General features: G+C 41.6%; 1 protein-coding gene across 3 annotated transcripts in view; it reads right to left on the bottom strand.

Annotated features, from left to right (window-relative positions):
- The window catches only part of TIAM2 (TIAM Rac1 associated GEF 2), a 441,154-nt gene that overhangs the window by 265,052 nt on the left and 160,501 nt on the right, over positions 1-15,601 (bottom strand). The window contains exon 1 of one of the 3 annotated variants that reach the window (XM_044289379.1): positions 10,346-10,513. The exons of the other annotated variants lie outside the window; for them this stretch is intronic. The gene's annotated coding sequence lies outside the window, so the exon portion shown is untranslated. Of the gene's footprint in view, positions 1-10,345; positions 10,514-15,601 lie in introns of those variants that run through there. 3 annotated transcript variants of the gene reach the window in all.

Here is a 15,601-nt window from a genome sequence, read left to right as displayed (position 1 = left end):
TTGTTTGGCTGTTAACCCTTGCTTTGTTAGTGGAAAAAATGGGTTAAAATGGAAAATTAGACAAAAAAAATGAAATTCTCAAATTTCATCCCCATTTGCCAATAACTCTTGTGCAACACCTAAAGGGTTAACAACGTATGTAAAATCAGTTTTGAATACCTTGAGGGGGGTAGTTTCTTAGATGGGGTCACTTTTTTGGAGTTTCTACTCTAGGGGTGCATCAGGGGGGCTTCAAATGGGACATGGTGTAAATAAACCAGTCCTGCAAAATCTGCTTTCTAAAAACCAAACGGCGCACCTTTCACTCTACGCCCCGCTGTGTGGCCGTACAGTAGTTTACGGCCACATATTGGGTGTTTCTGTAATCGGCAGAGTCAGGGCAATAAATATACAGTCTTGTTTGGCTGTTAACCCTTGCTTTGTTAGTGGAAAAAATGGGTTAAAATGGAAAATTAGACCAAAAAATGAAATTCTCCAATAACTCTTGTGCAACACCTAAAGGGTTAACAACGTATGTAAAATCAGTTTTGAATACCTTGAGGGGTGTAGTTTCTTAGATGGGGTCATTTTTTGTTGGTTTCTATTATGTAAGTCTCGCAAAGTGACTTCAGACCTGTAGTGGTCCCTAAAAATTTGGGTTTTTGTTCTAAACTTCTAAGCCTTGTAACATCCAATAAAATATAATTCCCAAAATAATTCAAACATGAAGTAGACATATGGGGAAGTCATCAAAATTTTGGGGGGTATTACTATGTATTACAGAAGTAGAGAAATTGAAACTTGGAAATTTGCAAATTTTTCTACATTTTTGGTAAATTAGGTATTTTTTTATGCAAAAAAAATAAATTTTGGGACTTCATTTTACCAGTGTCATGAAGTACAATATGTGACGAAAAAACAATCTCAGAATGGCCTGGATAAGTCAAAGCGTTTTAAAGTTATCAGCACTTAAAGTGACACTGGTCAGATTTGCAAAAAATGGCCTGGTCCTTAAGATGAAATAAGGCTATGTCCCTAAGGGGTTAAAAAGTACATTCCTCCTGTGATTCCTCCACATAAACCTCCTTATACAGTGGTAAGGTGAGGTTGTGTATGAGGTGCAGAAAATCCTTGACTCTCATAGAGTTCAGGGATCTCTGCAGTACCAAATACATTGGAAGGGATATGGTGCTGAGGAGAGAACATGGGTGCCAGCTCGGGATGTTCATGTTCCTCATTTAATAAGAGAGTTTCATCTGAAGTTTCCATCAAAGCCTGCTCCCCATGTTGAGAGTCCGTGGCCCCTCTTAAAAGGGGGGTAATGTCACAAACTTACCTGTCTGGCCCCCACCTTGTGAGATCTCCAGCTTCGGTGCGACACCGGAAGAGAGGTGCTGCTAAGCCATGCCCCCAGGTGATGTGACAGCATCCTTAGCAACAGGATGCAATGCTACATTTCTCCCCACAGCGGGTTTGTGCTGGAGGCGACTAGCACTGGGTTGATTGCTCAGCTGCTTTATTCCTGTGTGCTAGTGTTCTGACTAATGGAGAGTCGAGTCATGACCTATCAGGTTCTGATCCTGGGACTCTATGTAAACCCCTTCCTGGCCATATACCAGCACCAATGACAATCTTGTTTGGGGTCACTATCTAGGTTCCTGGTTCTTGAATTCGTTTGGATTTGTTTGTTTTTACCTCGGCTTGTCTTCTCATCACTCTCTGTCTCAATTGATTTGTACTGTGCATCCATCTGGTATTTGATATTGGCTTGTCTTTTCACTACTGTCTCTGGTTTCTGTACTGCGTTGTCCACCTGGTTCTGACCCATTCATGTAGATTATTCCTTTGTTTTGCTTTTTTCCATTGATGTTTGTCTCTGCACCTTAGTAGCATATGGACCATCGACTAGTTGTCATCTTGCTACCTAGGGTTTGAACTGCATGTAGGTAGAGAAAATGGGTTTGGTTCCAGGTTAAAGCTCACTGTCCATGTCTGTCCCTATCTACAAGCATTGCAAGAAACCTCTCAAAGATGATCAAGAGAAATTGGAAGCCCACAGAAGTAAATTTCAAGTGTCATAGCAAAGCGTTTGAATACTTATGTCTATGCCAATTTTTTTTTTTTTTTTATACATTCGCAAAAATTTTAAAAATTCTGGGGTACATTTATTAAGACCGGCGTTTTAGACGTCGGCCTTAATAAAGCCCTAAGCTGGCGGTGGTTGCACCAAAGTTATGAAGAGGCATCAGCCTCTTCACAACTTCGGTGGATCCTCCGTCAGTTCTAAATGTCAGACAGCTTCCTAGCTGTCCTACATTTAGACCTTTTTTTATGCCTAAACAGGCATAGAAAATGAGACAGGCCTGCCGCCATAATCTGAGCCTGAAATGTGCCTAATTTAGATTGATTAATGACCCCCTCTGTTTTTACTCTCCACATTATGGGGGTTGAGTGCTGACTGATGGGCAAAGGCTGCAACATAATAAAATGTGAAAAACTGAAGGAGTCTGAAGACTTTTCAAATGCATTGTATGTAAGGGAAAAGGGCCTGATTAACCATTAATAACAGATATAGCCAGTGGGGTTGTTGTTTTTTTATTTTTATATAATGTTGGAATTAAAAATATGAAACTATTTTAAGGATCTGTTCAAAATTGATGTAGATAATATTCCATTTAAGAATGGCTGACTTCACATCTGAGCAGTGAAATTATGACTTATAAGGTCTAAATTGCTGGTATTCAGTGACTACCAATGAGACATACATAAAAGCCTCAGCATGGCTCCCTCCCACAGTGTCATAATTGTATGTCTCCCCAGCAGTAGTGAATTGCTAATATGGAAGGCTGGGTCTCCTCATAAATTATTCTAGGACCTGAATATGAATGGAATTTTGCAAAGTAATGGTGGATTGTCTGTCATACAAACTAAGCCCTTACATGGTTGCATTGATTAACCACCACAACATACAACATGCTCCTAAGATATATAGATAAAGCAACAACATAGGTGTATCTCCCATAGAGGGAAAAACATGGTCACTTTGATACACATACCTGTATCCCGGATTACTGCTCAGAAAAGATTAAAGGCTATGTACATCTTTGGGGGCACTTTTTTTATTATTGCATTGTACTCATTATGCGGAATGCCCACGGAATAGCGCCCGTGTATTACGGATCCGCAAATGCGGTCCGCAATACGGCAACAGGTAACATTCGTGTGCAGGGGGCCTAATTTAGAGATAAGGGTTGTTAGATGACAGCACAAAGTGAAAGTAAGATTCACACAGCTAGAAAAACTGTTAACCCTTTGTGACATGATGTCCGCATTTAATCTGTTCGTTTTTTTGTGAACCCACTGTAACAATGCCAATTTGTGTTCACAAAACAGACAAGAGTAAGACAAGTGCAACGGACATACGGATGTGCTGCTGCATTTTTTGGCCCCACTGAAATGAATGGGTCTGCATCCAATCTGTAAAAAATGGAGATCGGGCGCAGACCAAAAATGTGGTCACGTGAAAGGGCCCTAACGCAGATTCTACAGTCTTACAAAGTTTCACTCAAATAATCATCACAATAAATGCTCTCAGATTTGTAGGGGTAAATTCCTGGCCCCCAAAATATATTATGTGGTCTTCTCATATGGGGCATTTGAACCCCCTGACAAAGCTGTTGCAGTGCAAAAGCTACAGTTGACTTCTAAAACTTCTGGAAGATAACTGTATACCTGGGGAACAAAATGACATGCAGATGCATACTGTAAGTCAGGAAGAAAACTGTAATTGTGATTGTAAATCGTTGGGTACTCCCGGCATAAGACGAGACCAGCCAACAGGGAGCAAAAGAACAATTTGTGTTGGAAGTGTGTGGGACGATGTCAGTGTCACCTGTCCAATTTGTACGGGATTTTAGACGTTGCATGATTAGAATCATGCTGATAGGGTCTTTCGTCTGCAGACAGAAGAGAAAGTTCTCGAGGAGTCATGGTTGGAAGTGATATCAATTTACAGTAATGAAATCATCACATATTAGGGTATTAATATTAGGCTGGAAGAAAATTTCTATGATGTGCACAAGACTCTTACAATACATGATTCATGTATGGTATAATACAATTAAGCAAGGACCTTCAGTGAATATCACGGGTATCTGGGCTAGCCAATACTTGAAACTGTTGCCATGGTACCGTGAACAAGAACTTTACCTGTACATAGACATTTTAGCTATCACTATGAGCTGTGAAAGTGCTGCTTATATAAACAGAATTCAGGAAAACCTCCAGCAGCGACACAAAATGTCTCCTGTCAGCCCCCACAAATCCACATTCAGATTATTGCCATTAAACATACAAACTCACGGAACCATTCATGGAGGAAGCATATATTGTTTTTCATTTACATGAAACAGGTATATTCCTTTAAAGAGGACCTTTCATCAGTTTTGACATAGGCTAATTATGGTATTACCTTTTGCGGCCCCCACTGATGCCATGGGTGTATTTTCAAACCCAACCCCCCCCCCCCCCCTCCGCTGTGGCCCCCCGTTATTTTGGCGCGCTGTATTTTAATGAGCTGTAACTTCGCAACGGGACACAGTGTCTGCTGTGGGCGTCTCCTTCTGCCTGGCTGTGAGAGTGATCCAATCAGAGAGGACCACTCACAGGCAGGGAGAAGGAATCTCGCTGCTTCTCCCTGGCTGTGAGCGGTCCGCTTTGATTGGATCGCGCCAAAATATCGGGGGACCACAGCGGACAAACGGGGGGGAGTTTGAAAAAAAATATATAAATACACCCATGACATCAGTGGGGGCTGCCGTACAAGGTAATACCATAATTAATGTCAAAACTGATAAAAGGTCCTCTTTAAATTGTTAAATTTTCATACATTCATACAGAAATGTTTGAACACATTAACAAAGAGAAATAAGTATATGTAGTTTTCTCATCAGAATTATGTGCAGTTTTAATTTTTTGAACTGTTAAAATTGTTGAAAATAATAAAGTCCCTAAAATCATTAACAATTCAAAAATATTCGAGTGACTGCATAATCACAAATCAAAGCTGTTAAAATATTTATAAAACTCATACAGCATCAAACATTGATGAGTATAGGTAGCACATCTGGGAAGCATGTATGGCAGTTACATCATTAATAGCAGATTAAAAAACGGAGGGGGGAACTGGTCTAATGTACACAGCCCATGTGTGATTGTAGCAGATAAAAAAACTGCATTTTCTTGAACCCCACCATATTTATTTTTTATCATAACAAGCTTTGACTACTACGGTAATACTGTGTAAATGTATAGGGTTTAGTAAAGCAGGTTATTTAATGAGTTTCTCTAAAACATTCTAAATTGACTGTATGTGCTGATAGATCGATCCATCATAAGATTCACACCAGCCTAATATTCTGTAGGTCCTCCTCATATCATCAAAATAGTTCCTGGCCAGCTGAGTCATGTACTCCTCAAGACCTCTGAAAAAGTCCAGCATCAACTTTTTCAGTAAATTTTGCTAATGGTAGCTCTTTTGTAAGATCAGACCAGACAGGTTAGCCGCCACTCCAAATGCAATTCAAACGGGACTTGTGAGCCTATAATCCTTTTGGTTTTCTCCTTCATTAGTCCACTTTTTGTAGGTACTAAACACTGCATACCAAGACCTGTAGTTTTGGAGATGCTCTGACCCAATCATCTAGCCGACAATTATGCTTAAAACTCCTTAGATCCTTATGCTCTTCCATTTTTCCTGCTTTCAACAAATTGTATAGGTATAGCCTTACCTCTGGAGCCCCCACCAATCATAACAAAGGAAACATGTACACCCTGGAGCCCCCAAAATGTGATCAGTGGGGCCTGGAGGAAGGACCTTCACTGGTCTAATAGTTATCCACTGTCCTATGGATAGGGCGTAACATATCACAACTGGAATACCCCTTTAACTTTAAGAACTGTTTACTTGCTGCTTAATAATTCTTATGTAACCTGACAAGTGCCATTGTCATGAGATAATCAATAATTTTCACTTAACCTTCAGTGGTTTTAATGTTATGCTGAACCATGTATATTGTATAGCAATATATTCACATATTTGCAGGTATAGCTAGAGGGTAGAGAGGTTATAGATGCTATAAATGGCACATGCTTGTTGGGTGTCCCTGTCACAGATTGGGGACCTGGAAAGTCCTATCTCTGGCTGTTTATGTCCAGTTTGTTCAGGCACATATAGTAAACTCTGTGTATGCATTCCTCATTCTGGACACAGCACAAGTGGCTCCTAGAGTAAGAACATCAACCACCTGTATTTGAGGAATTGTTGTGAGTCTCAAATCAAAGACTGACCTTAGTCAGTCAAATTCTTACAGATAGGTATGACATGTTAAGGGATAGTTAACTTGGTGCTGGGCACCATACTGCTTAAACACCCAGAATGCAGTGTTAATACTGTGCCCACCAAATTAAAATGTTATTATAGCATATCTGCCAAGTGTGTGAGTAGCTGAGCCCTGTGGAAGTCTTGACCTCCAAAATAATACTATAGGCTGAATAGAGTTTACCTACATTTATTGCATGTTGGAACGTTCAGCACCTGTGCAGCTACATGTACTATAGAGAAGAGCCTTAGGCCTCTTTCACACGGGCATCCCGGATTTGTTCCGGATGCATTGCGTGTGCATTGCGGGAAAACCACGCGAGTAGGCAAGCAGTTGCAGTCAGTTTTGACTGCGATTGCGTTCCGATGTTCCGTTTTTTACGCGCAAGTGCAATGCGTTTTGCACGCACGTGAGAAAAAATTTAATGTCAACTTGTTCACTGAAGTTCGGGTTTGGGTTAGGTGTTCTGTATATTTTATTATTTTCCCTTATAACATGGCTATAAAGGAAAATAATAGCATTCTTAATACAGAATGCATAGTACAATAGCGCTGGAGGGGTTAAAAAAAATATATATATTTTAACTCATCTCATCCCGTTGTTCGTGCAGCCGGCATGATCTTCTTTCTTCATCTTTCAGGACCTGCAAAAAGACCTTTGATGACGTAATCACGCTCACCTGCTGAATGAAGATAGAAGACCACGTGGTAAGCACGGTGACGTCAGTGCAGGTCCTGCTGAATGAAGATAGAAGATCCTTCTATCTTCATTCAGCAGGATCTGCGCTGACGTCACTGCGCTCACCACGTGATCTTCTATCTTCATTCGGCAGGATCTGCGCTGACGTCACTGTGCTCACCACGTGATCTTCTATCTTCATTCAGCAGGATCTGCGCTGACGTCACTGCGCTCACCACGTGATCTTCTATCTTCATTCAGCAGGACCTGTGCTGATGCCAACGCGCTCACCGCGTGGTGAGCGCGATTATGTCATTAAAGGTCCTTTTGCAGCTCCTGAAAGATGAAGAAAGAAGACCATGCCGGCTGCGCGAATAACAGGATGAGGTGAGTTAATTATTATTTTTAACCCCTCAAGCAACATTTTAGTAAGCATTCTGTATTAAAAATGCTATTATTTTCCTTTATAACCATGTTATAAGGTAAAACAATACAGTAAAATAGACTTTTATCAATTTACTAAGATCATCTCCTAGCAACCATGAGTGAAAATCGCATTGCATCCGCACTTGCTTGCGGATGCTATGCGGTTTTCACACATCCCCATTAATTTTTATGGGGCCTGCGTTGCGTGAAAAACACTGAACGGACAAGTGATGCGTGAAAATCACCTCTCATCTGCACAGCCCCATGGAAGTGATTGCGTCCGGGTTCAGTGCGGGTGCAATGCGTTCACCTCATGCATTGCACCCACGCGGAATTCTCGCCAATGTGAAAGGGGCCTTAGGAGAATGTATAAGAGGACATAGTTACCTTTTTTTACTCTGACATCTTTGTAATTCCTTATGCTGCTATATCCTCTTATACATTCTCCTAAGGCTCTTCTCCGGTACATGTAGCTGCACAAGTTCTGAACGTTCCTACATGTGAATCTGACATGCAATAAATGAAGGTAAACTCTATTTAGCCTCTAGTCTATAAAGCTTTCCATAGCTAAACAGCTACAAAGGCAAATATTTTTCTTACAGAGGTAATATTCATGCTGTCAGGAACAGCTATTGATTTTCGATTGAACCTATGCAACATAAGGAAGGGTAGTAATCACTGTCCAGTTATTCAAATCTCAGTGTCCTGTACCTACTCAGAAGCTGAGGACTCCAAAATGAAAGCTTTAGCCTTTGGTGCCACATCTCAAGAGTTTGAATAAAGCACTCCTGGTAAACAGAATTCAAATCTAACTCTATACCACCATAGATCATCTACTTGGTGGTGTATTTTTCTGCATCAAGATGGGACCTAAAGTAACAGAGACATGTGCAGAGTATTATACTGTATATTAATCATAGAAACTGTATTTGGTGTCCATCTTCGATGCCTATGCAAGGCCTTGGGTACAATATGAACAACAGTTTTCAGAAAACGTGTAGAAGTGCTCAGCCCTATCATGTACATTTACTAGGAGGTGTAACAAAGCTTCGTTCCCACACATATGATCCAGCAGGACACCAAACAAGTGGTTATGTGATATGTTGCTTCTCAAACTGGTTTGGCAGCTAGAAGCACGCCACTTTGTTAAGTTTCTTGTAGGGTATGATGCTTGGAAACTCAGCTGCTAAAAAAGGTGATCAGCCTGCAGCAGATGACAACAAGGGAGATCCTAACATCTGCCAGGGTGTCTCTGTGCCCCAACGCATTCTCTGAATTGATGCACCATTGTTAGAACTGTCAAGTCTCCAATGGCTTGAATTATGCATCAATTCTGTGGGGAGGTTTCCACTCGTTAGGAACAATGTGACAAAACACACAGTATACAATCACTGAGCAATGCTTCTAAGTAACCAGACACATAGCTCACTCATTAATCAAGCACAACATACATTTCTTTTCATGCTGAAGGAGAACACAGATTTCACACCAACTTTTCATATTACATGTAAAATAGTGTGACCAGGTGAAATCTGCATGTTGTGTACAGTTACAATTCATTTTAGAATCATTTTCAGTACTGGGGTCCCTAAAGTTTCAATATTAATTTGATCCCGGGTGGGCAATAGAAGTTGAAACCACTGTAACTTGAGACCATAACTCTATGAAAAATGAATCATTGGTCCCAAAGCACCAAAATGTCAACTCGTTAAATAAAAAAAGGAAAAAATAAATAAGCATATAACCAATATATAAACAAAAAACTCAGAAAGAGCTGCTGGTGGTTAATAGTTACTTTGAAACCTGGCACAGGTAAAAAGCAGTAGAGAACGTGTAGTACTAAAGTGTACTGTAGAGAAGTGCTACTAGGCTAGTTTCACATCTGTGGCAGCAATTCCGGCAGGCTGTTCCCGCAGAGAGTTCTCTGGATCCCGCACCACGGATACAACTGGAATTCCCGCCAGCCGCAATCCTGCAAAAATGCCCTAACAGAAACCGCTGCACGCTGCAGTTTGTGTCCAGCCGATTTCTGGCAATCTCTGCCGGAACTGGCGGCCAGATCCTCCTGCCACAGATGTGAAAGTGGCCCTAGACAGCCAATCAGTGTGTGCACTTCAGTAATACAGATATTATACCAGTGAAAAGCCCATGCAGATCTTCCACCCAATCGCATGGACCCCTGATTTACAGTATATGTGGCAATGTTGTTAGTGGAAAGTTAGAATGGCCAAGGAAAGATCATTCTACGTTGGAAATATTGTCAAGGAAAACAACCGTTTTATTAGGCAAATGAAGATGTATGTAAATTGATCATGTGATCATGTCCCCATAGCGCTTGGCTTTATAAAAGTTCTAAAGCATCTATACTAAAGACTATTATGTACAGAGTTTGCAGACTGTACTCTGCAGTGCATTATAGTGAGCTACGGCCACCATGATTTCAAAAAGCAAGAAAAAAGCAAGAAAACCATAAAAAATGACTGCATGCACTGACTATATGAATTTTTGCTGCAATATATAAACAGTGCAAATAGTTACTATAGCCAACTATGTACAGGCCCGCATAAAGCATAATGACTGCCACCATGTGGAAAAATTATGACGACTACTTGTTTTACTAGGTAACACTTTAAAAATATTATCAGTATTTGTTGTCCGTCTTCTCAATTTACTAACACCACACTTTACACCAGTTTTGATAAATCTCTCCCAGTGTTTTAGAAATACAGCCCAAAAGCAAAAAAATGTATATAAGCAAGGTATGTAATAGCTAATAGCTCTGTAACAACCACATAAAATGTAATAGCACAGCAGCAAAAAGCACAATACATAGTTGTAAAGAAGATGTATCCTCATCTTTCTATTAGGATCCACATACTTACATTTAACACGTGCTGGAATAGGATCACCTCTGTTTTCCAGGCTTCTCTGAATATATGTGCTTGTGGACCATTACTCCACCACAGGCAGGAAGAAAAAGGAAACCCACAGTGAAATGAGCTGTGGTAATAAATCAGTGTGTTAAGGAAGGCATTGCTTGTGTGTATAGAGCGCTCACTGCTCTCCTGCAATGGGTGTGGGAGTCGAGTCTGGATTACTTGGCTCAACAATCGATATAAGCTAAGAATTGTGGAAGGTGAAGCTTGTTGTTTCTATACATTTTTTTCCACCAGTTGCTGCCTACACCCATTAGTCAGTTTCCTTGGCCTCCTCCCTGGATCTGTATTTTCATTTCATACCTCAAATCACACTGAGCACTGCCTACTCCTTTACTAAGCTAACGCGAGCTATACATTTCACATAAAATGAACAAATGCTGTAATCTGCGGTATAGACAGAGTGGCTCGTTGATGCCTCCCCTGGCATTTAGGACCTATGGACCATGTCCCTTCAAGCATACCCCCAATCTAAGGCTGGTGCTACACCTAGACTTCTTGTGGTACTACTGGTTGATGTTAACTAAGGAGTGACAGCTGTAGACACAAGGTTACAACTCAATTTACTTTTTTGTACCGCAAGTGTAGCTCAATAGTTATAATCAATAAGTAGAGCTACAAAATGCTGTTTAAGTGTAGCTCCAGCCTAATGTGAATTGGTGTCTTTACAAATGAGCTAAACCTGTTTTTCACAAGGGTACAGAACATATGGGGTGCATTTCTTTGTACATCTGATCTAACAAAAATGGTGCTATAGCTGTCAAACAAAACATGGTTTTGCTTTACCAATGCATTTCTATAGAACTGACAACTCGATCGTCCAAATTTCCAACCATTTGTTGCCTTTCAAGTACCAGGAAAGTGATGTACAGGGAGTGCAGAATTATTAGGCAAATGAGTATTTTGACCACATCATCCTCTTTATGCATGTTGTCTTACTCCAAGCTGTATAGGCTCGAAAGCCTACTACCAATTAAGCATATTAGGTGATGTGCATCTCTGTAATGAGAAGGGGTGTGGTCTAATGACATCAATACCCTATATCAGGTGTGCATAATTATTAGGCAACTTCCTTTCCTTTGGCAAAATGGGTCAAAAGAAGGACTTGACACGCTCAGAAAAGTAAAAAATAGTGAGATATCTTGCAGAGGGATGCAGCACTCTTAAAATTGCAAAGCTTCTGAAGTGTGATCATCGAACAATCAAGCGTTTCATTCAAAATAGTCAACAGGGTCGCAAGAAGCGTGTGGAAAAACCAAGGCGCAAAATAACTGCCCATGAACTGAGAAAAGTCAAGCGTGCAGCTGCCAAGATGCCACTTGCCACCAGTTTGGCCATATTTCAGAGCTGCAACATCACAAGGTGTGCAATACTCAGAGACATGGCCAAGGTAAGAAAGGCTGAAAGACGACCACCACTGAACAAGACACACAAGCTGAAACGTCAAGACTGGGCCAAGAAATATCTCAAGACTGATTTTTCTAAGGTTTTATGGACTGATGAAATGAGAGTGAGTCTTGATGGGCCCGTGGCTGGATTGGTAAAGGGCAGAGAGCTCCAGTCCGACTCAGACGCCAGCAAGGTGGAGGTGGAGTACTGGTTTGGGCTGGTATCATCAAAGATGAGCTTGTGGGGCCTTTTCGGGTTGAGGATGGAGTCAAGCTCAACTCCCAGTCCTACTGCCAGTTTCTGGAAGACACCTTCTTCAAGAAGGTACAGGAAGAAGTCTGCATCCTTCAAGAAAAACATGATTTTCATGCAGGACAATGCTCCATCACACGCGTCCAAGTACTCCACATCGTGGCTGGCAAGAAAGGGTATAAAATAAGAAAAACTAATGACATGGCCTCCTTGTTCACCTGATCTGAACCCCATTGAGAACCTGTGGTCCATCATCAAATGTGAGATTTACAAGGAGGGAAAACAGTACACCTCTCTGAACAGTGTCTGGGAGGCTGCGGCTGCTGCTACACGCAATGTTGATGGTGAACAGATCAAAACACTGACAGAATCCATGGATGGCAGGCTTTTGAGTGTCCTTGCAAAGAAAGGTGGCTATATTGGTCACTGATTTGTTTTTGTTTTGTTTTTGAATGTCAGAAATGTATATTTGTGAATGTTGAGATGTTATATTGGTTTCACTGGTAAAAATAAATAATTGAAATGGGTATATATTTGTTTTTTGTTAAGTTGCCTAATAATTATGCACAGTAATAGTCACCTGCACACACAGATATCCCCCTAAAATAGCTAAAACTAAAAACAAACTAAAAACTACTTCCAAAAATATTCAGCTTTGATATTAATGAGTTTTTTGGGTTCATTGAGAACATGGTTGTTGTTCAATAATAAAATTAATCCTCAAAAATACAACTTGCCTAATAATTCTGCACTCCCTGTATGTCAAACCCTCCTTGCCCTCAGCTCTCTTATTTTAAAAGGTCTTCCACAGACTATTAAGTTAACTATTTCTAAGTGTTAACTCTAAGCTAATTACCATTAAAGTATCATCAGATAGAGACTACAAAAGGAAAAACAGTGTTTAATTTGACGAAAGCCAACTTTTTGAACTTTGGTTTGTACTTACACGTTATTTAACTGTATGTGGGGCTTTTGAAGACTTTTTACCTCAGAGACATACATCCAAGTCACATAAACATGACACAGGTTAGGGACCACTCATGAAGGCAACCTTGACGCGGTGAGTGGCTTATTACGCTTTGGCCAAAATGTACACCAATGCCTTATTCAACATCCAGCATAAAGGCAAGGCAGAGTGCTGGTTGCAGTGTGCGATTGCATTTTGTGTTTTTACATTTATATTTCTATTTCGCCATAGCAATCTGCACCTGCTAGGGGTTGTGCGGGCTGAAATTTTCCATATTTTTCTCTTTGTAGTACGTATTGGAGGCGTGGCGATCTCCAAGCAGTCAAGCACACCTGTCCAGAATCTGCCCCCTGGAGGCTGGTTTTAAAGTCAGTATAAAACTGAGTCTGCTTATACAGCACCTACCAGTAACCATTAGGTTCCAGGAGAAGTATAAAGTGGGCTCAGCATGCATGTGAGTACTTGCATCCCTGGATCCGATGAAAGCTGTAATGGCACCGGACGGGGTTAAAAGCAGATTGTGCTTGGCATGCATGCTGTACCTGCGCTCCCTGGACTTTATGTGGCTGTCATGGCCCATAAAAAGGTAGGAACTAGTGTTAGGGACCACTCATGAAGGCAACCTTGACGCGGTGAGTGGCTTATTACGCTTTGGCCAAAATGTACACCAATGCCTTATTCAACATCCAGCATAAAGGCAAGGCAGAGTGCTGGTTGCAGTGTGCGATTGCATTTTGTGTTTTTACATTTATATTTCTATTTCGCCATAGCAATCTGCACCTGCTAGGGGTTGTGCGGGCTGAAATTTTCCATATTTTTCTCTTTGTAGTACGTATTGGAGGCGTGGCGATCTCCAAGCAGTCAAGCACACCTGTCCAGAATCTGCCCCCTGGAGGCTGGTTTTAAAGTCAGTATAAAACTGAGTCTGCTTATACAGCACCTACCAGTAACCATTAGGTTCCAGGAGAAGTATAAAGTGGGCTCAGCATGCATGTGAGTACTTGCATCCCTGGATCCGATGAAAGCTGTAATGGCACCGGACGGGGTTAAAAGCAGATTGTGCTTGGCATGCATGCTGTACCTGCGCTCCCTGGACTTTATGTGGCTGTCATGGCCCATAAAAAGGTAGGAACTAGTGTTAGGGACCACTCATGAAGGCAACCTTGACGCGGTGAGTGGCTTATTACGCTTTGGCCAAAATGTACACCAATGCCTTATTCAACATCCAGCATAAAGGCAAGGCAGAGTGCTGGTTGCAGTGTGCGATTGCATTTTGTGTTTTTACATTTATATTTCTATTTCGCCATAGCAATCTGCACCTGCTAGGGGTTGTGCGGGCTGAAATTTTCCATATTTTTCTCTTTGTAGTACGTATTGGAGGCGTGGCGATCTCCAAGCAGTCAAGCACACCTGTCCAGAATCTGCCCCCTGGAGGCTGGTTTTAAAGTCAGTATAAAACTGAGTCTGCTTATACAGCACCTACCAGTAACCATTAGGTTCCAGGAGAAGTATAAAGTGGGCTCAGCATGCATGTGAGTACTTGCATCCCTGGATCCGATGAAAGCTGTAATGGCACCGGACGGGGTTAAAAGCAGATTGTGCTTGGCATGCATGCTGTACCTGCGCTCCCTGGACTTTATGTGGCTGTCATGGCCCATAAAAAGGTAGGAACTAGTGTTAGGGACCACTCATGAAGGCAACCTTGACGCGGTGAGTGGCTTATTACGCTTTGGCCAAAATGTACACCAATGCCTTATTCAACATCCAGCATAAAGGCAAGGCAGAGTGCTGGTTGCAGTGTGCGATTGCATTTTGTGTTTTTACATTTATATTTCTATTTCGCCATAGCAATCTGCACCTGCTAGGGGTTGTGCGGGCTGAAATTTTCCATATTTTTCTCTTTGTAGTACGTATTGGAGGCGTGGCGATCTCCAAGCAGTCAAGCACACCTGTCCAGAATCTGCCCCCTGGAGGCTGGTTTTAAAGTCAGTATAAAACTGAGTCTGCTTATACAGCACCTACCAGTAACCATTAGGTTCCAGGAGAAGTATAAAGTGGGCTCAGCATGCATGTGAGTACTTGCATCCCTGGATCCGATGAAAGCTGTAATGGCACCGGACGGGGTTAAAAGCAGATTGTGCTTGGCATGCATGCTGTACCTGCGCTCCCTGGACTTTATGTGTCTGTCATGGCCCATAAAAAGGTAGGAACTAGTGTTAGGGACCACTCATGAAGGCAACCTTGACGCGGTGAGTGGCTTATTACGCTTTGGCCAAAATGTACACCAATGCCTTATTCAACATCCAGCATAAAGGCAAGGCAGAGTGCTGGTTGCAGTGTGCGATTGCATTTTGTGTTTTTACATTTATATTTCTATTTCGCCATAGCAATCTGCACCTGCTAGGGGTTGTGCGGGCTGAAATTTTCCATATTTTTCTCTTTGTAGTACGTATTGGAGGCGTGGCGATCTCCAAGCAGTCAAGCACACCTGTCCAGAATCTGCCCCCTGGAGGCTGGTTTTAAAGTCAGTATAAAACTGAGTCTGCTTATACAGCACCTACCAGTAACCATTAGGTTCCAGGAGAAGTATAAAG

The sequence above is a fragment of the Bufo gargarizans genome, chromosome 4 (genome assembly GCF_014858855.1).
Source record: "Bufo gargarizans isolate SCDJY-AF-19 chromosome 4, ASM1485885v1, whole genome shotgun sequence".
NCBI classification, from domain to species: domain Eukaryota; kingdom Metazoa; phylum Chordata; class Amphibia; order Anura; family Bufonidae; genus Bufo; species Bufo gargarizans.
The sequence above is the reverse complement of the archived record's forward strand: the minus strand, read 5'-3'. Positions and strand labels throughout refer to the sequence as shown.